The sequence below is a fragment of the Mobula birostris genome, chromosome 6 (genome assembly GCF_030028105.1).
Source record: "Mobula birostris isolate sMobBir1 chromosome 6, sMobBir1.hap1, whole genome shotgun sequence".
Classification (NCBI taxonomy): Eukaryota; Metazoa; Chordata; class Chondrichthyes; order Myliobatiformes; family Myliobatidae; genus Mobula; species Mobula birostris.
Genome location: NC_092375.1, coordinates 167,540,860 through 167,563,320, shown reverse-complemented (window position 1 = coordinate 167,563,320; position 22,461 = coordinate 167,540,860). Strand labels below are relative to the sequence as shown.

General features: G+C 40.3%; 1 protein-coding gene across 2 annotated transcripts in view; it reads left to right on the top strand.

Moving 5' to 3' along the window:
- The window catches only part of LOC140199556 (juxtaposed with another zinc finger protein 1-like), a 350,439-nt gene that overhangs the window by 224,560 nt on the left and 103,418 nt on the right, over nucleotides 1-22,461 (top strand). The gene's annotated exons all lie outside the window — the stretch shown is intronic.

The window sequence follows — 22,461 nt, the reverse complement described above, 5'->3', positions numbered from 1 at the left end:
GGGGAGGGTATTCGTGCATTGTGCTTTTGTATGTACGAAATGATTCGAGACTATTAAATGCTGGCTTTGGAGGAATGTTTGCCCTAACTTTATAGCTTCATATGAAACCTAGAAGGATGTGCAAAGTCTGAAACCACATTTTATAGAAGGAAATGTGATTTTGCAACCTGCGCATACTTGCATCTAAATCAGCCACTTTAATACTCAGAAGCATAAAACTAATAATATTTTTGAAATATGCAATGCTGCACCAGTAAAATGCATACCTTTCAACAAATAAGGGTAATTCACACCACCACACATGACATAATTCTATGTTCATAACATACAGAAATTATGTGCATTATATTGGCATTGGTGGTGTTAAAAAAGATGAGAAGTGACAGTTTACACATCTAGCTTCAATTAACACATTGATGGCATTTTGCCTGGCTCCTTGCAGCGATAATGCTGTTGTCAAATGTGTTTAGTGCACCAAATCTCCTGGAGCCTTCAGTAAGGCAGCAAGCTTCTGACAGATTGAAGGTTCAGAGATAGGCTATCATGACAGATGGAAGCTGGCATCGATGTTCAGCTTTTGCCTTTCACAAGGGACCTGCTCCCCTTTATTCTTCAGGGCTTAGCTCAGCAACCTTACCCACTTTCAATGAGAGCATTGTTAAATAGTGCATCTGTGTGTTAGGCATTTCTGATGAAACAGAAGGCAGAAGGTCTGTGAAGTGAAAAGAGTCTCTCTCTGCTATCACTGCATTTCATTTCTGCTAGTGTATTGTCTTAATGTGTAGATGCTGCTATGTTCTCCAGTTTTTATTCTCACTAGCCTTTATTTTCCAGCAGCATACTGCAGCCCATTTGAGGTATGATAATCAGTTGATTAGCCAGTGAAGTCGTTTTCCCTGAGGCTCTTTTGTGTGCAAAATCCTCGCACTCAATTGACATGTGGACATCATAAAGCTGATGAAATGCAACTATAATGAACGAGAGGGAACGGCATATGCAGCAGCTGAAATGAAGGGACCCTTCCTACTCGACATGCTAATTCACAAATCTGCTCTCAACTTGTACTCTCTAGAGATCAGGGATGGATATGAATCTCCACAAATGCATATTCAAACACTGCATTGGCCTATGTGCTGTGAAATTCCTGTGTGGATGGGTGATGCTAATTTCCAGACAGATTATATTGCATCAAATGCAGTAATGATCTGACAGTTCATTTGCGCGGAGCCTTATGATCAAAGTTTAATGCACGGATAGGCGCAGGTGTGCAGTAAGCACCAATGAGCTCACTCAGATAGAACCAGGGTCCACTGTCAAATTATCAGTGTTAAAAAGGCTGATGCATGAGGATATTTGAAAGACATTTAAAAAATTAATGTATTCATATTCAAAACATATTGTAACAGCAGTTCATTAGACACAGCGTACTCTACTCCCATAAAACTGACATACGACCTTTAACATTCAGGAACAGTCATACAATGAAGACCCTTACCGCACACTCGCTCAGAAAAGATAAATGTAATTACTAATAGTAATGGAACCAAGCCTATTCTCATTGGGTGTTATTAAAACTATTGACATTTTCACATGTCAGTTGCTGCATGAATGGATTTATTTAAAGGATCTTAAATTTTGATTAAGAAAAACATAATCCCATAAACCAAGAAGTTAGAAGAATTAAGAGGAACAAAAATCAGACGTCTCAAAAGGTATTGTGGCACTGAAATGTCTAATGGTCTAACCCTTACTTTTGAAGTCCAATTTCTGTTATAATTCATGATACAATTTCTATGTTGAAAGAATGATTACAGATAGGAGCTATATATAAATTCTTCAAGGTGTGAATTCATCTTTCTGTACTAAAGAAAGCTTAATTACATTCTTTCCTTTGGAGAATATGATAAATTAATGTTTCCTAATCTTGCATCAAAATAATGGCATTGCATTAACATTTAAAGCAAGCTACTTTTTCATTGATCACTGGTACATTTGAAGAGGTAGAATAACAGTGTTCTAAAGGTTAACCAGATAATTAGTATTGAGTTAACCCAATGTGTTCTGAATAACCTTAGCATTCCAATCCTTCTGTTCACATACTGCAGTAAAAGTCACTGTAAATCTGCAGCAAGAAAATGCATAGAAATGTGTTTTCCAAACATTGCTAAATAAATCAAGATCATGTTTCTTTTTGATTTGAATGTCAATATCATTACAGTTCTCGAAGAGTTATGGAGCTTGCTTCATACCTCTGTGATCACAGGCTCAAGTGCTGGGGAAGTGACACTCCAACCTGCTGACAAAGACATGCGATGAGTGTTGCAAGTACAATAGCTTACCACAGGAAGGGAAAGCATTGATACCGTGAACATGACCTGTGCAATACAATGAGGTCTGGGCTAACACCAAGCCTGACAGTGACAAGATCTCATAGCAGCATCCTGACTCAATCCTCATTGGACCACTGTTTTACCTACGTGTGCTGATGTATTTAAAAAGAAACAGAATGTACAAGGCAAATCTTTATATTTTTCACAAAGAAACGGTTAAAAAAAAAATTCTATGTTAATTTAATTAACTTGTTAGTAAACGGGAACCAACTGTGTTGGCTCCTGAAATCTGACACCTGAATCACAATGAAATGAAGATCCATGTATATCCGGTGGGAATGTAGATAGCACACCAGTTTCTTGTTGCCTGATCACTCCCATGATTGCCGAATCCAGACAGCCATACTGTTCATTGGCTGCTTGTTTCAGCAGGGCCTAATATCATGAATAGCTTGTGTCAATTAAAGCCAGCCAGCAGTGTTTGAAGCAGGCCTATACCGCTCAAAGAGGAGAAGCATTGTGACTGGAGCAGATGAAAGTAAACATTCTCTATCTGAAGCTGAACCCAAAACCTCTGACTGTATGGATTGCTGACACTGAACTGAAGGCCTTGGTCAGAAGGTGAAAAGAGATGAGAGATTTTTTTTTGTCTGTAGTGATTGGAGAGCACTTCTGGTACAGGCTCAGAAAGATGCAGGTAGCCCTGCAGGTCATTCCTAGAAATTATGACCTAAGATTATGGAAATAGTTCTGCAATTGGTTTAGTGACCCCATTAACATGTTGAATTGCAGCAGAGTTCTACAGAAACCTCACTTTGAGGAGTTTTATAAAGCTACCTACAGACGATGGCTCATGAATATGCAGCATGAATATTTGTTGCAATATCAGTCTGGCAAAAAGCTAATAGGTGATATATCAAAAAAGATTGAATCGAGTACCATCATGACATGGGGCTGTGACAGGGACTGGAGTAGATTCATCCCATGGCAAACTGGACACCAATTCTGTTTGTGCATTTGTAATTAGCCATCTTGCAAGAGCTGATGGACAATGTAACAGTTCCATTACAATTCATTCCACAAGCAGCAGTCACCTAATATCTGAGTGCTTTAATGGTTTCAATCAGAGACTATGAAAACTCAAGAGTGATTGTAAATAATCCCAGTTAGGCCAGCAACACGTCCAATAAATGTCTAGGGCTGCTTATGTATTTAGCTCAGGGAGTAACTTATTACCGATTCCATATTTAACCCCTCAACCCAATGAGCCTATGTTAGCTTTCAGAGCAATCCTGTTCCCCTACTAATTTTCACCATAACCTAATATCACATTCCTACCACTGCCCCCCCGCCCCCAAAGATTCTATCACTCACTTACACACGAGAGTGAAGTTACACTGGCCAATTAATCTACCAACCTGGGCATTGTGCAGGAGGAAATTGTAGCACTTGAGGGTAAGTACACACCGGAGGTCAGGATGGAAGTTGCTGGGTCTTTGGAGCTGTGAGCCAGTATCTCTGGCAGCTGTGCTGCTCCATGGAGCATGAAGGTGCTGTCATTTCTCCGGAAGGCACATTCATCATCCCACCGTACTGACGTTCTGCCACTGGCCTGGCTCCTGCTTATGATTACCCTTCATAGCAACCTGCAACCTGCGGCTGCGGTACCCCAAGTGAGCAAACATCCAACAACCTGCTTGCAACTATTTGGAGGTCACTTAGAAACAGTAGGCCAAGCAAAGACATGCGGATGACAGGTAGTAATGATATCTAGTGAACAATTTTATGGGCTTGCAATTACTTGGATGTTGATTTGCCTGAAATTGGCTGCCATAGTTTCTGTTGAACAACACTTAGATGAACAATAATAGAGAGATGGGAGTTAGGCCACAATGGGGATCTGGGTTTCTTTTGTTCAGAATCATGTTGTCTATTGCTAAGAGATATTATTGTTCATCCTTATGATGGTGAGGAGCAGTTGTGTGAGAGAGTTCTGATGTTGCTGTTGTGGGTGTGGTAGGGAGAAGGTGAATTTCTTAAATAATAAATGAAAAACCTATTTTGAACAAAACATACAGTTTTGGACCACAGATCAAGATCTGAGTGTTCATTAACTTTCAGGCTGCATTCACAGAGATAAAATTAGAACATGTTTAACATCTTTGCATTTGAGAGAAGTTGCATGGTAGCACTGAGCCTGTAAATAATATTCTTTTGCAACCATGGCACAAGACTTGGAACTGGTTGAATGACCCCACTGGATCCCCTCACTGGGACGTTTGAAGCTTCTGATTCAGTCTTGTGGTCAGAACAACTAACTCATAATTTTATGTTCAATGGTGATCCCCAAGAACAATCATTATCTGAAAGAGCTATCTATTTAGTGGCTGAATATGGCAAGGCGATGAATAATATCAGAATAAAAGTATCATGTGCGCTTTCTGAATACTTGGCATTAATTATGAAATTTTTTACTTGTAGTACTATCCTATTTAGGGAGTGACTAAATTAAGCTGTTTAAGAGTACAACACCCCACGAACACTGTCTATCATGCAGTGAACTTCAGGGAAGCTCATAATCCCAGCAAGTTCTCATGCCTACTCATTTTTTTGCCGTCAGTAGAAGGTATCACTAACATTGTGCATGTAAAAGTGAAAGGCAACTTGTGAAGTATTTGCATGGCTGGAACTGTAACTATAATAGGCAGCACATATAAATTTATTGTATTTCTTTTGCTCTTCAACAGATAGACCGTAAGATAATGGACCGGTATTATGCCATTCTGCCCATTGAGTCTGCTCCACCATTTGATCATGATCATCCTCATTCTCCTGCCTTCTCTCCGTTACCCTTGACACCCTTACTACCCTTACCGATTAAGAACCTACCAACCGCCACTTTAAATATACCCAGTGACTTGGCTTCCACAGTTGTCTATGACAATGAATTTCACAGATTCACCGCCCTCTGCCTAAAGATTGAAAGTAGCGGAAATCTTCTCAGAAGGCCATCCTAGCTAGAATTCACCTGCCCTCTTTCTCCTGTCTCCTTTGCTATGAGGTGTGATTGATAAGTTCGTGGCCTAAGGTAGAAGGAGTCAATTTTAGAAAACCTAGCACATTTATTTTTCAACATAGTCCCCTCCTACATGTACACACTTAGTCCAGTGGTCATGGAGCATACGGATCCCTTCTTTGTAGAAGTCGTCCACAGCAGGGGTGATTGATAAGTTTGTGGCCTACGGCAGAAGGAGATGAGTTATTAACTTCAAACTTTCTGCATTTTCACTCAAAAAGTTGAACTGCACGTGCATGTAACGAGAGCAGTGGTCCACAGCAGGGGTGATTAATAAGTTCGTGGCCTAAGGTAGAAGGAGATGAGTTATATAGCTCTGGTTACATGCACGTGCAGTTCAACTCTTTGAGTGAAAATGCAGAAAGTTTGAAGTTAATAACTCATCTCCTTCTACCTTAAGCCACAAACTTATATCAATCACCCCTGCTGTGAACCACTTCTGGAGGTCCAAGACGCCAACTTCTACAAAGAAGGGATCTGTATGCTCCACGATGGCTGGACTAAGTGTGTAAATGTAGGAAAAAGAAATGTGCTAGGTTTTCTAAAATTGACTCCTTCTACCTTAGGTCATGAACTTATCAATCACCCCTTGTAGGTCTCATCTATCGCCCTGCTCCTCCTACATGAAGATTACTGTAGCTTGTAGTAGTGCAAATTCATTCTTAAGCTTATCTTTCTTTTAAACTTGTTCCTAAGACTTCCAAAAGTGGCTTTTAGCCCACTTTAATATAATAAACTATTGTCCAATCATTAATTAACAAACCATTGTGTAATTAAACAGCACTTTTTTTAAATTTAGAGATACAGCCTGGAGTATGGAATAGGCCCTTCCGGCCCTTCAAGCTGTGCTGCCCAGCCTAACCCTAGCCTAATCACGGGACAATTTACAATGACCAATTAACCTACTAACTGTAGCTCTTTGGACTGCGGGAGGAAACCGGAACACCCAAAGAAAACCCATGCATTCCACAGGGAGGACATTGAAACATCTTACAGAAGACGCCAAGATGAGCTCCAAACTCAAACTCTGAGCTGTAATAGTGTTGCGCTAACTACTGTGGTGTCCTAGTGCAGGCTTTCCTCCTATTCAGACCTGCTACCTAAACATGGTTGAATAGTTAACCACATAACCACATATAAAATTTCATGGTTACGTGCTGCATGCTGCCTGACCCCATCCATTTGTGTATAGTGTAAAAAATACTCCAAGTACACAGACGTTTGCAATCTATAATTCCTTTATGCACCACGCTTGCATTAAATTTCAAATCCTCCTTTGCAGTCATTTTACTGATGAAAGTCAGTCTTGTACTGCTTAAAAATACACATTCCATCAAATGAATTTCTTTTTTATTAATGATTTCATCGGATGCCGGATTTGCCAATAAGACTTACATTTATTGCTCATAGGAAATGGTGATGATCTACAGTACTTTCTTAAACCTTGATAGTTCTTCTGTTGCAGATACTTTCACTCTGCTGTTGGAGCAAGAGTTCTGGAATTTAGACTCGACAATAAAGGAATGACATATATTTTGAAGTGATGATGGTATGCAACCTAGAGGGGAAACTTGTACAAAATGACATCTCGGTTCACTTGCTGCCTTTGTTCTTCTTGATAGCAGAACTCTCAAGTTTGAGATGTGCTTGTTGGAGTATAATAGGCAATTTTGTACATGCTGCACACTGCAGTCACTGTGGAGAAAATGAATGCATAGTGTGGTGTATCTAGTCGTGTTCCTTTGTCCTGAGTGGTGTAAAGATTCTTGAACTTTATTAAAACTGCATAATTCAGTGAAGGGAGAACATGCTATCCATTCGGACAAGGGAGAGTGTGCCTTGCAGATGGTGAAAAAGACTTTGCTGTCTCAGAGAAACGCAGAAAATAGGAGCAGAAATAGGCCATTCAGCCCTTAGAGCATAGTCTACCATTTAGTAAGAACTTGGCTGATCATCTATCTCAGTACTGTATACTCATTCTCTCCCAATGAGCCCTTGAACACCTCTTCCATTAAGGCATTGAAATCCCTCTTAAATAGATTCAGTACTTTGTCTTCGACAGCTCTCTGTGGTGGCCAATTCTCTAAGTTTCCATCCTCTCTTAGTGAAGGAAAACATCAAAAAGCAAATTTACTATTGTCTTCATTGCACCAACACAGACTTTGGTTGTGAAGGAATGGCTATTTGATGATCAAGACATGAGACCTGGCATAAAGTTCATGGTCTATTGGGCAGCAATGTCCATTTATATACTTCTGAGACATGGAATATGTAAAGGATATCTCTGCAGAATACTCCAAGTTCACTCTTAGGATAAGCAAACCACTGTCAGCATCCTCTTTTAGACCAACACACCTGCTATTAAGGTGTTAGTTATGTTCAGTTATCTATATGGGTAGGACTCATTGTTCACAAGCCCAAGATTAGACTACTGAAAGAGTCTTTCTATCTCAAGATTGCATATAGGCACAGGATAGAAAATCAAGGATGTATTTAAAGCCTTCATGAAGAAATGCTGCGAATGCTCCTGTCCCGTGATTTTCAGAGTGGAGAAGGAACATTCGGAATAGTACTGTATTGAGAATCGTGAGTACATATGTTGAGGATGCACAGATGCCCTCCATAGGTGACAGAAGGAAATTCCCAGCCAACCACAGCATCGTGTACCTCCTGCCCCATCTCTGGCACAGCCTGCAGTTCTCTTATTTGCCTCCCATAAAACCACAGTGGAATCATGTCATCCTTGATCCTGAAAGATTGCTTGAGAGGATTTTTTTCCCTCAGGCCTAAATCTCTTGTCCTATAGCCTGAGATTAAACTCTTTAATTCTTCACACCACAGCCAAGCGTAACACTCTCTGCTCATTAAGTCTTTTTAACTCCATCATAATTTGATAAGTTCAAGTTGTATTTCCTTTAAACATTGGTAAATACAAACCCCTTAAGCAGAACTGTAAAAGCAATAACTTGTGCACCTTACACATTTGCTCTGGAGAAATAAAAACCAACACCCCATGCACGCTGGCTGTTTGTTGCTCCTGTAATTAGACTGGTGAATCTTCATTTCACTACCTCTTTGGCAAGTTCATTCTTTTCAGATATGGAGACCAAACCCTCACTAAGTACCCATTGTGTGGCTTCAGTATAATTGTAGAAAGTTCAATTTGCACCTGCACTCATTGTGATGGCCAAGATATTAATTGCCCTCTTAACTGCTTGCTTCATCTGCATTATATTTGCTTTCAGTGACTGGTGTACACCTGTCTCTCTATACGTCAGCATAATTTAAATCATACATCACCTTTCAGCTCCTCTGACTAAAGTTAATGTATAGTTGGCCCTCCGTATCCACGGGTTCCGCATCTGCGGATTCAACCAATCGCGGATCGAAAATATCTATCGCGGATTGTGGGGTTGCGTCTGTAGTGAACATGTTCAGACTTCTTTTGCTTGTCATTATTCAGGTCTGGAGACTGGGGGGCTTACAGCTTAGCCAGGGCCAACCTGAGGAGGGGAATCTCTCAGGCTAAACACATATACAAACAGAGAATCGAGGCGCATTTCAACTCCTCGGACCCCCGGCGCATGTGGCATGGCATACAGGTCATTACAGACTTCAAACCACCTAGTACTGTGCCCCCTTCCAGCTCTGCTTCCCTCCCTGATGAGCTCAATTACTTCTACGCTGGCTTTGACTGAGAGAACAAGGAGGTCACCCTCAAAGCGGATCTCCCACCTGGTGAACTGCCTCTCTCACTTTCCACCTCCGATGTTTGCGCCACCCTGAGCAGGGTGAATGTACGGAAGTCAGCTGGTCCGGATGGAATACCTGGCCGTGTGCTCAGAGTCTCTGCAGGGCAGTTGGCCGGGGTCTTCACGGACATTTTTAATCTGTCCCTGGCCCAAGCAGTTGTCCCCACAAGTTTCAAAATCACCACCATCGTGCCAGTGCCGAAGTATTTCACTGCCAGGGGCCTGAATGACTTCCATCCAGTTGCACTCACCCCCATCATTGCAAAGTGCTTTGAGAGAATAGTTCTATCACATCTGAAATCCTGTCTGTCCATTATCCTGGACCCCCATCAATTTGCCTATGGCACTAACTGGTCAACAGAGGATGCCAATTCCACGGCATTTCACTCTGCCCTGACCCACCTGGACAGCCCCAACTCCTACGTCAGAATGCTGTTCATTGACTTTAGTTCGGCATTCAATACTGTGATTCCCTCCAAGCTGATCACCAGACTTCGCCAGCTTGGTATCAGCTCTTCCCTCTGCAATTGGACCTTGGACATTCTGACTAACAGACCCCAATCAGTTAAGTTAGACAACCTCTCCTCCTCCACTCTCACCCTGAACACCGGCGTGCCTCAAGGCTGTGTGCTGAGCCCTCTTCTGTACTTCCTTTTCACCTATAACTGTTTTCCTGTACACGGTTCTAACTCCATAATCAAGTTCGCAGATGACACCATGGTAGTTGGCGTGATTAGAGGGGATAATGAGGCAGCCTACAGCGACGAGGTCCAGCACCTGGCTGCGTCCTCAACACCCAGAAGACCAAGGAGATCATTGAGGACTTCAGGCATGCTAGGAGCCACACTCACATCCCCATCTACATCAACAGAGCTGTAGTGGAGCTTGTATCAAGCTTCAAAATCCTTGGTGTCCACATTTCCAAGGATCTCACCTGGTCCCTGAACTCCTCCATCCTGATCAAAAAGGCGCCACAGAGCCTTTATTTCCTGCGGAGCATCAAGAAAGCTCACCTCTGTCCCAGGATACTGACGGACTTTTACTGCTGTACCATTGAGAGCATACTCACCAACTGCATCTTAGTGTGGTATGGCAATTGTCCCATATTGGACCACAAAGCACTTCAGCGTGTGGTGAAAACTGCCCAGCGGATTATTGGCACCCAATTGCCCACCATTGAGAATATCTACCATAAGTGCTGCCTGGGCAGGGCGAAAAGCATTATCAAGGATGCATCTCACCCTAACTATGGACTTTTTACTCTCCTCCCATCCGGCAGGTGCTACAGGAGCCTCCGCTCCCACACCAGCAGGCACAGAAAGAGCTTTTTCCCTGAGGCTGTGACCCTGCTGAACCTCACATCACAGTGCTAAGCAGTATTGCACCCATATTGTACTGTCTCAGTACTTTTATATTTGTGTGCTGTAGCACTTGCTTTTTATTTGTAGTTATTTTGTAAATAACACTATTCTTTGCATTTCTGGTCAGATGCTAACTGCATTTCATTGGCTTTGTATCTGTACTCGGCACAATGACAATAAAGTTGAATCTAATCTAATCTAAACAATACAGTATAACAAATATTTACATAGCATTTATATTGTATTAGGTATTATAAGTAATCTAGAGATCATTTAAAGTATACGGGAGGATGTGCGTAGGTTATATGCAAATACTATGCCATTTTATATAAGGGACTTGAGCATCCGCGGATTTTGGTATCCACAGGGGGTCGTGGAACCAATCCCCTGCAGATACCGAGGGACGACTGTATATCAGAGGGAGAGTGATATGCCATAGGATGCACAGTCTCAGACCTGTTCCTGTAGCCACAATATTTATGTGATTGGTTCAGTTTCTGATGATGCCCAAATCCTTAATAGTGGATGACATACCCATTGTAATGCCGTTGAATCTTATGTATAGGAGGTTGTGTCTCCAATTGGAAATTGCAATTGCTTCGCAGTTTTATTGTGGAAATGGTATTTACTATTTATCAGATTGGATATTATCTTAATTTTCTGCATGCAGGGATAGAGTTGAACATTGTGTGACCAGCAGTGAACCGTGTTGAGACTGATCAAAGTCACCGGAGAGACACTAAAGCTGGTGATATTGAAGTCTTTATTCAGCACAACAAGCAGGCGTCATTCTGGAGACACTCTCAGTAGAGGCTCACACACCCAAAGGCATGTCACATTTTTATACCCTTAAGATCAAGGGTAACAGTAGGTGATAAAATACAATTTCAATAGTTACAATGACATTGTTTCCTTTAATATTTTGGGTTGACAAATGGTTCCTTGGAGATACATAGTAGAAGCACACTGTAATTGATAAGACATCTCTGAAGGTCCAAATGCCTTTGGGAGAAACTAATTAACACAAATATTCAAAAAACTTTTGATGACAGAGACCCAAAATTAATGTTGTCAGGGCTGTCTCTGAGCACACAAATATGGTAAGCACACAAAAACTATTAATTGCCTTTTCCTGTGACCATGTTTGGTATGCTACCTGACAACATCCGTCTGATATGCCAGCGAGCACTTAAATCACAATGGTGCAAATAATTTAGCCATGTTGCCTGGTTTGATGTAATCCAATTAATACAAACCCTATTGTTTTAACGTTTGGCTGTTGCATATGCAATCTCTTAGTCTGTGGAGCAGCTTGTACTGTTAACTTTAATTTACTGCTTGCAATTTACAAAAAAAAACCTGAAGGCTAATTGCAAACTTCCTGAACTTATTCACATTTACAATGAGAACGGAAGGCTGGTTGTTGTTTGAATTAATAACTACTATATTCACATAACTCGAGAATACTCCCTAACAAACATTCTCCCATTCTGACTCTGTGAAGCAAATGATCATAGGAAAAGCAGAAGGATGTTGTGACACCTCTCCTTGTCTTAAAACTTCAACAGGTGGCACTTAAGCAGAACTGTAAAAGCAATAACTTGTGCCCCTTACACATTTGCTCTGGAGAAATAAAATCAAACACGCCATGCACGCTGGGATGTAGATACCTTCAAAGAGTGAGTTTAATTGGGTATGATCAACACGGGCTTAGCAGAAGGAGATGTCTATCAGGGTGTACAATGCCAGAGATGAGGAAGGGTCCCAATACCTAACTGAAGAGGAGTTGTATGTTCTTTCTTCTTCAGCCCTTTACCTTTTCCACCTATCACCTCCCAGCTTCTCACTTCATCCCCCTCCCCCAACCACCTGGCTTCTCTTATTACCTTCCAGCTACTCCCAACTTCTCATTTGGCTGCTTCTTTCCTTTCCAGTCCTGATGAAGGGTCTCGGCCCTAAACATCGACTGTTTATTCCTTTCCATTGATGTTGCCAGACCTGCTGAGTTCCTCCAGCATTTTGTATGTGTTACTCTGGATTTCCAGCATCTGCAGAATCTTTTGTGTTTATGAAGGGGAGTTGGTTGTTTGGGTTACCTGTTAATTTACAACTGATTCATTAGAGAATTGAGATAATTAGAGTAGTGAAAGGCAGGCAGCATTTCTCAATGATTTGCCTAAGTTTTGGATTGTTGTCAAATATCTACAAATTAAGATGATTAAGTGCAAGTTCACATTCAGTTTATTGTTATTCAACCATACACGTGTATACTGTCAAACAAAACAATGTTCCTGCAGACTGAGGTGCACAGTACAGTACATATAACTCACACACACAACACATAAAGTAATATTAACACAAATAAATTAACATATAATAAGCAGCATTTATGAAACATTAAAAAGTATTCAGTATAATGCTACTGGGGCTTCATACATGATGAGACCCGGGCGGTGACAGGGAGTTCATTAGTCTGTATCCCATCCTAACTGTTCTAGCCCTAAAGCTAAGGTACCTCCTGCCTGATGGTAGGGGGTCAAAAAGATTGTTGGATGGATGGGAGGGAGCATTGACAATGCTAAGAATCCTGCGTGTGCATTGCTCTGGATAAATACCTCTGATGGGTGGATGGGTGTAAGAGAAACCCTCTCAGAAGTCCTGCAAAACCTTTGAAGGGAGTTGTGGTCAGAGGCCTTGCAATTCCTGTACCAGATGGAGATGCTGCTGGCCAGGACACCCTCAATGGTGCTCCTGTAAAAAATTAATTAGAATGGGAAGGCTGGTGGGTGGGGGTGGTGGGAGGGGGAGTCTTGCTTGTCTCAATTACCTCAGGAAGCAGAGATACTGCTGTGCCTTCTTGACCAAAGAGAGTGTTGAGGGACCAGATGTGATCGTCCAACTATTAATCACAACTATCTTCCTTTTTTGCATTGGCATTTTCCCATTATTCCATTGACTTAAGCAATACTAGCACCTTGATCCCACACTCAATGAAGGGCACGCTCCTCTCATCTCTCAATTCTAATCTTGGACCAAGGCTGTACTGAAGCTAAAGCTGAGAAGTCTTTGCAAGATGCAAAGTGGGCATTCCTAAGCAGATCACTGGTGAAAAAATGCTGCTTTGTAGCATTGTCAATGACGCCTTCCATCATTTTCCTGATGATTGAGAATGGACTGATTGGGGAAGAAAGGTAGGGGGAATAGAGAGTAGTTACAAGTAATTAGCCAGTTCAGGTTTGTCCTACCTATAATGAACAACATAAACTTAGGTCGTTTACTAATTGGCCTCCGGATTGTTATGACTGAGGATTGAGGAGGAATAATCCAAAAAAATCATAAAACTAGCCATTTAACGGATGAACCTTTCACAGAAGAATTAGTTGAAATTTGGAATTTTAAACAATCCCTGCCAGATTCAGCCCATTTTCCCTACCCCAATACTCTGACACACCCGATCTCAAGAATTAACAGACAATTACCTGTAAATGATAAATAGCAAATACTGATACTTTTATGTTAATTAACTATATTGGGGATATGCAGCTGAGGTAAGAAAAAAAAGTTGAAAGAGTGGGCTCAAGGTGGCAGAATAGCTGATTTCTATTCAAATGTGTTCTGTGTAACAGATCATTCATCAAAAATAGCAACTTTATCTTAAGAAGAGAACTGTAAAAACAAATTTATTCTCATTGTTATATAAATAACCACTGATATTGCTTGAAGACTACCTCCAGATTTTCCAGCAATTTTTGTTCCACAGATGAAATAAAAATCCTATGATGCATTAATGAGCCACATAATCTCGTTTTCCTATTAAATTAAAAGATATTAACATAAATATTTAATTGTAATTTGCAAAACTTCTGCAACTCTTGTAATATCTAGTTTATTTATATACAGACTCTTCGCTTTGTCCTACATGTCAGAGCACTCTTTCTGTGATGGGGGCTTTGTAAGCTCATTTCCATACATTAGATGCAGTCCTCTATGTATAACACATAGTTGGGCACCTCACACAAACTGGCTCCTTTCAATCATTTTACATTTTATAAGCTATAATGTCTTCCTGTTTAGCTTAGGAATTAGAACACCAGGCCAATCATAGTGGCATATCACTGTCAAGAACCTGCACAGGGAGGAATGATTCAGAGGCATTTTGATATCTGGTTACCACTCAAACTATATATCTAAGCAAACCACCGCTATATTGTGAATTGTTTTGCTACAAGATGAAGGACACATAAATTTAGTGGTACCATAATAAACTGGACAAGTATCGATTCTTACTGCGCTTTTAATAGCATATTGAAGTCATGACTTGCGGACTCTCAGTAGGAAGTAAATAGGAAATACAATCAGGCTGCAAATTCCAATCACTTTGGCACAAGTAAATAAAAGAACTAGAAACGGTAAACAAATTTTAGTTGTTTTTTTGTATGTTATGGGTTGAAAAGCTAACAATACAGAGACAATTGAATACTTCTGTCTCTTGTCAGTTCCATATACTTCAGCTTTGCTAAGCTAATAATATGGAAGCATCTTAGAACAGTATTTTAAATGTAGGAGAGATGCTGATTATACAAATCTCTCTAAAAGCATAATTATCTAAAGCATCCATATAATGTTTAAAATATGAAGTTGTCAATGTTAATTTAAAATTGTATTGTTTGACATTCTTTCATGGGAGAAATTATTTTGGGGTATTTGTAGTGGTGACCACAAATCAGCTGTAAGAAATCATGTTTTTTAGTTATGTAATGAAGTTTCAATGGCTGACTTCATTAACTTGTTTTTATTTGCTGTGTATTGCTGCAGAAGCTTTACAGCCCATTAACTGGGGTCTGGTGTCATTAAGGTTTAACATTAATGAACTGCAATTAGCATATGATATGTAATAATCACACAGTATTTCAAGCACACATTATAAGATGCCACCATTACACATTTTTATATTATTCATCCCTTTGCTGTTAATACTAGTTTATTTCTATGTTTTCATTTTAATGAATTGTATAAGGGTTTTCAATCAGTCGTCTTCTTGAGACATGTTGGAAATCGCTTTCAGTAAAGGTCTATAAGTTTTGGAATTCCTTAATTTTGCCATTTTGCTCATTAATTTACTTAGTGTTCTGTAATTTATTTGATAGTGATTAGTCTTACTTGGAAAGCAGAATTTCTGTTGCCAAAAATAAATATTAGGATGTGCTTTTTAATTTCTAAATACCAATCAATTTCTATTATAACATTTATTAAGAGTTATTTTTGAAGTACTGTATATGATGTCCAATAGTAAACATTAAAATTAATCCAAAATTTACAACAGAAATCACTTTCATCCATGTTACTTCATGATGTTAACCCCAGAAAAATATGGTTAGAAACTGAACAATTATCCAAGCTGTGTATAATATCTCAGTTTTAATGGTGTACATTTATTTGTGTCATTTATCAGAACTAACTGAATACCTGATTAACGTATCCATCACTGAGTGCTTGTATGTAAAATAAAATACTCGATTTTTTAAAACTTAGAAATGCTATCAAGTTTATCAACAGATTGATGGAAAAATTGTATTTTTGGGATATTAGAAAACTTCTTAATTTCTATTCTTCTGTAGGCATTCCCTTGTGTATTGTAATTTTGTATCCAATGAATCTGAGATATAGCTGTTTTAACTTGCTAATCTCGCCAAAAGATATTTCCTTGATTTGAATTCCACTTTGGTGGTTCATATGAAGTTTTAATATCTCTGCATCTTTCATAACCTAAAAGTATGAACAAAAACAATCTATTTTCAAAAACAGCTCTATCTTCAATGGAGGAATTACTTTTGTTAGAATTAAGTTATTATAAATACTTACAAATAAATACATTACCTTTATAATGGTCTATCGAACTGTGGTCCAGTGTTTACAGTGAACACATTAAAAAATTGACTTGCTAATGGTAACTTTTATTCAGTAACCATGGGTTACCGTGTCATGTGATATGACACCAACTACAGACAGTGCTGATTAGTAGCATCCAGTTCTGTCCATCTCTGTGCATCAGTGAACCATCTGGTCGTTTATTCACTAATAAGCCCCTAATGGCCCAAATATTCACTGGCCTGTCATTGTGACATGCCATAAAATGCCTACATCTTTCAACTTGCTTTGACATGTTGCTTGTTTCACATCAGAACTCGTCACTTACAGGAAAAGAGCTCAGAGGGTAAAAACTTGACCTAATCGGCAGTGTTAACATAGAGACAGTGTCTTTGTTATCAGTTTGCAAGCCTGCGATCATGTAAATGACCCTTCTTTGACGGCACCATGTTTTCAATATTCCTGAAGATAATTTTTAACTGCCCATAAATTTAAACAAAGTTGGATTTCATATATTTTTAATTACAAAGGTAGTTTCAAAATCTTGTAACTGGGTAAAATAACATTGTGTTTTACTGTTATTTTATAAAATATAGTATTCCTGTGAAACATGATTTTATATATGACATAGCAACGTTGCATTATGACATGTTGAAGTTTATAAATGATGTTTTGAACAAAATCTTTCATTCTGAATTGTCAAAGATGGATCAAGTTCAATACGGTATTTTCGTGGCTTACAAAACTACTGGCTTTATATTTTATACCAAAACATTGATTTGACTTTTGTAAGTAGAATGCTTCTTTCTTTCTCTTGGAAGTCTCAGTGAGCAAAAGATAACATCCTGGAACCTCGTCAAAGATCTGGAATTAAAACTTTGTTGACCATGTTAAGAAATTAAGATTCAATGTAAGCTTTTCCTTTACGGAAAAATGCTCACATTTTTGCTGCTTGGCACAATTAATATGTCAGCATCTTATACTTTTCCAGAATATTATTATGTACCAGCTCCTTGAGATCAGAATGCGCCACTCTATAAAATATGACTAGTAAGATTATTATGTGTAGTTTCTCACAAAAATGATCTGAAGCTTTGGAGTCCTGTTAGATATGTGATAAAAAAAAACCCTTGGACAATATAGTAGTAAGAAGATAAGTTTGAATCCTAGGAATAAATTCATTAGGATATTTTTAAAGTAACATTTGATGACAATTTTTTTGAAAGTGGCTTCCTGAGAGATTTTTTTAAATTTATGATAAACTGCTTGAAGCTGAACACAAATATAAATCCAGACTACTTGCATCATCTATAATTGCATATCATTGCTGATGCTTTGCAATAGTTCAACTATGCAAAAATGTTGATGATTTTCATTTGTACTCAGTGTCTGAGGTTTCTTGCTTAAGTGTCCAACAATAACAAGTCAGCATTGATGGATTCCAATTGCCCCGATACTGTTTCTCCATGACCAGAATGTCCTGGTGAAACCTTTTGCCATTCTGGTCACTGACAGTGCCAAGGTTTGTGGGGAAGAAGTCTAAATGAGCATCCAGAAAAATAATATTTAGTGATATATTGCACTTATTGGTTTTGTATGCTTGAAGCATGTTGTCAAACAGCTGCATGTAGTTTGGTGCTCTGTAATTGCCAACAAAGTTTTCAACAACATACTTGAATACTTTCCATGCAATTTTCTCCAGTCCCATTAGAAGTTCTTTGAATTGTTCGTCATTCATGACCTGTCAGATTTGTGGACCAACAAAAATGCCTTCCTTAATCTTCCAGAATCAGTTATTCTGACTTGAATTATGAATTCAAAGAAATATTATAGGCAATTTCAAAAACATGGTATGTGAGAGGGAAAATTCATGGTGATTTTCATGATCAGCAGCCCAAATTCAATAAGGTACAGGAAGTATTCAGGAACCAAAATCTTTGTTGCCCAGTGTAATCATAGTTCAGCACTACCGATTTTTCTAGATGCATTTGCAGAGAAAATTTGTCGCAATCTATGGGATTAAATTGAGGACTTCCATTGGTTGGGGTTGATCATGGATATTGCATCTTAACTGTCTACGTGATATGCAGCCTGGGCAATACGATATGGGGAGCAAGCTGTTGCCCTTGCAGCCAGCTCCCCCTCTCCACACAGCTAATGAATCCAGAGGAACAGCAGAGTATGATAAAGTTTGGGGTTAAATTAGTGATAACAAATAAAGCAGGGCAGAGGACTAACACTAAACTGCATGGCAATCAGACCACAAAATAACTGGTGGGAAGTTCTTACGGGTGTTCTGCGCAGATTTCTGAAGCAAGATCCTTAAAATCTTTCGAGACTTGAATAGATTTGCTCTATTCAGAACTTGGAGTGCATAAATAACACTGATCTTTTCAATATTGTGTAGCCTTACTGGTGGTCCTTTAAAGGCTGTTGGATAGCATTCAAAACTAGACAGAAAACTATGCACACATTTGTAATTCTCTGGAGTTGGCAGGAGTATTTCCTGAAAGTGCAAAGTGCTGCTGGTGCAGAGTAGACTGTCAGTCTTGATCACTTCTGCCCCGGCCCCAAACCATAATCATTAGGGGTTTGCCTCTTGGATTTGTGCAGAGTAAAACTGGAAGGCCCCAACACGGAGATATTTGATTACTGCTGCTGCGCAGGCTGAACTTTAATGTATGGCAAAGCAGAAAATGCTGGAAATAGTCAGCAGGTCTGGCCACATTGCTGGAAGAGAAATAGAGTCCACGTTACATTTCAGAGGCGCTTTGTTGGAAGTGAAAGGGGAAGCAGAACGACACTTCTGCAAGCTAGGGATGGCTGGAAGTGGCTGTAAAATCACAAGTAAATAAAAATTGGAGATGCCGGGAATCTAAAACAAAGACAGAGGATGAAATTTTTCAATTTTCACTTGCATATTGGATTTGCTGCCACTTTTCTCCCAGGAATGCCTAACCTGAAGAAATTTCACTCTATTCACCTTTTCAGTTCTGACCTATTCATAATGTTCATTTTCAAACAAGTGGACTATGTAGCCACTTTCCTCTGCACTCTCCCAGAGCTGTTCTGATGTTCTTGTTGTTGAGTTCAAGATCTTTTTATTTTTGATTTCTTACATTATCATTTGACCTAATCTGCTTTCCTTTGTGACACACACAAGATGCTGGAGGAACTCAGCAGGTCAGGCAGCATCTATGGAAATGAGTAAACAGTCGATGTTTCGGGCGGAGACCCTTCTTCAGGACTTTTTCCTTCAGGATTGGTTTTAATCCTGACTATTTGTCAATGCAGTCTTGTGTCATTTTTATTGTAGCTTAGAAATTCATTATTGTCTCAGCTAATTCAGTTCCAAGCTGCTTTTCTAAAAATACAGTTGATGACTGGAGATTGTAGTGGGGATCAAAATCTATAGGCAGGAAAATAATATCACAGTTTAAAATTTAATAGCAGGATTACTACATTTAAAATCATCTCTTCTAATTAACATCTCTTAGTTTCATAAATTGAAATACATTATTGTGATGAATTTTTGGAATGAGCTACCAGAGTAACTGGCAGAGGCAGGTACAATTACAATGTTTAAACAACATTTAGCCAGAGAGATGGATAGTACAAGATTAGAGAGATTTGACCCAAATGCAGGCAAATTGGACCAGCTCAGGTGGGCAACTCGGTCTGTATGGATGAGTTGGGCTGAAGGGCCTGTTTGGACTAAGGTTTATTATCTCTGATATATGTTGTGAAAGTTGTTGTTTTGCAGCAGCAATGCAGTGCAATACTAAATTACCACAAATTACAATCAAATATTTAGTTATATTACAGTAGTGTGGTTGTGTGTGTATGTATGTAAGCAAGAAGGTGTAACTTGCTTAAGGACATGCACAAAGTACACCGGGCAACTAGACAACCCTTCATCCACCAGCATCAGGCAGCATTGGCAGGCAGCTCGGAGGAAAGTACAAAAGGCAATACAGGCCATACAAAAGAGTGGTGGTCTGAAAAAGCACAGGAAATCCAGTCCTTTGCCGATAATAATGACATGCATAATTTTTATAATGCTGTCAAAACCATCTATGGCCCAATAAATCGATGCATTACTCCCCTGAAAACAGCAGATGGTCTAACATTTCTGAAGAATCAGAATACCATTCTCCTGAGGTGGGCTGAGCATTTTAATGCCCAGCTTAATCAGGACTCTGACGCAGACCCCACCATCCTGGACGAACTGCCTGGACTTCCTTCTATCCACGACCTCATTCTACCACCAACCTTCCAGGAGGTTCTATCAGCTGTCCATTCCCTTAAGAACAACAAGTCCCCTGGCACTGACAATATCCCTGCTGAGTTACTGAAGAACGGAGGGTACATGTGTATGCACACCCTCTACCAGTCCATCACCAAGGCCTGGACTGATGAGAACATCCCACAGCAATGGAGAAATGCAAACATCATTGTCTTTTATAAGAACAAGGGTAACAAGGCCATCTGCGGCAATAGTATGGGCATATCACTCCTTTCTGTTGCTGGAAAGGTCCTGGCTAAGGTGATGCTTCAGAGACTCATCAGCAACATCACCAAGTCAATGCTGCCTGAATCGCAGTGTGGATTTAGGAAGAACAGGAGTACGATCGACATGATCTTCACAGCCCGGCAGCTTCAGGAAAAGTGCCGGGAGCAACATCAGGACCTGCTTATGGCCGTTGTCAACCTCTCCAAAGCATTCAACACTGTGCAAAGAGAACTGTTATGGGATGTCCTCCTCAGGTTTGGCTGTCCCAATAAGTTTGTTGACATCGTCCACCAGTTCCACGATGGGATGACTGCTCGGGTGATGATAGGAGGACAAGAGTCTGAGCCCTTCCTTGTACGCACAGGGGTGTGTGCTAGCGCCAGTGCTCTTTAACATCTTCCTCTCGTGTGTTACCAAGCTTCTCCACAATGAGATTGAAGGCAGCAGCGGTGTGGCAGTGGACATCAGATTAGATGGCAACCTCTTTGACATCAGGAGGCTCCACGCAACCACCAAACTCCATAGAGAACAGGTCCTGGAGCTGAAGTATGCAGACGACTATGCTCTTGTGGCCCATACTCCGGAGGATCTTCAGACTGTCCTTGCTGTGGCGGTGAGAGTGTACAGCAGGATGGGGCTGATTGTCAAAACCACCAAGACAGAAGTGGTTTGCCAATGGAGTACCAGTGTCCCACCCACTCTACCTGCCCTTCACCATTGGTGATAAAAAGCTGTCAGTAGTGCCATCTTTCAAATATCTGGGGAGCATTCTCTCTGAGGATAGCGGCATTGACAACAACATCCAGAACTGCATCAAACAGGCATCAGCTGCCTTTGGGAGATTTCAGCGTAGAGTCTTTCAGAACGGGAGCCTACGTCCCTCCACAAAGGTTGCCGTATACCAAGCGGTCTGTGTCACCACCCTCCTTTATAGCTGTGAAGCTTGGGTAACCTACAGCCGTCACATCAAGTCCTTGGAGCGCTTCCACATTAGCTGCCTCTAGCACATCCTGGGAATTACCTGGCGTGAGCGGGTGCCTCACACTGAAATACTTGTAAAGACTAACTGCAGGAGTATTGAGGCCATGATCACCCAGCGTCAGCTGCAGTGGCTGGGGCACGTGATAAGGATGACCCATGTCGGCTATCCTGCAGAGTGTTATACGGCCAGCTACATCATGGTCGACACTCAGCTGGAGGGCCGAAGAAGTGCTGTAAGGATCAGATGAAGAATGCTTGAAGGAAGTGCAAGATCAGACCTGAGGACCTGGAGGATGTTGCTGCTGACCGTACCGCTTGGCGACAGCTGTGTAGGGACAGGGTTCATATTCTGGAGATGGAAAGAACAACCAGGAGACAGCAGAAGAGAGCCAGGAGAAATGCAGCCATGGTTGCCACCACTACCGCATATACATGTCCCACCTGCAATAGAGCTTGTGGGTCCAGGATAGGGCTGTATAGTCATCAAAGATCTCACTGTTAATGCAGTGGATGTCGTTATTGGATTTCGATGGACAGCCGAAGATAGAGATATATATATAGAGAGAGAGAAAGAGAGAGA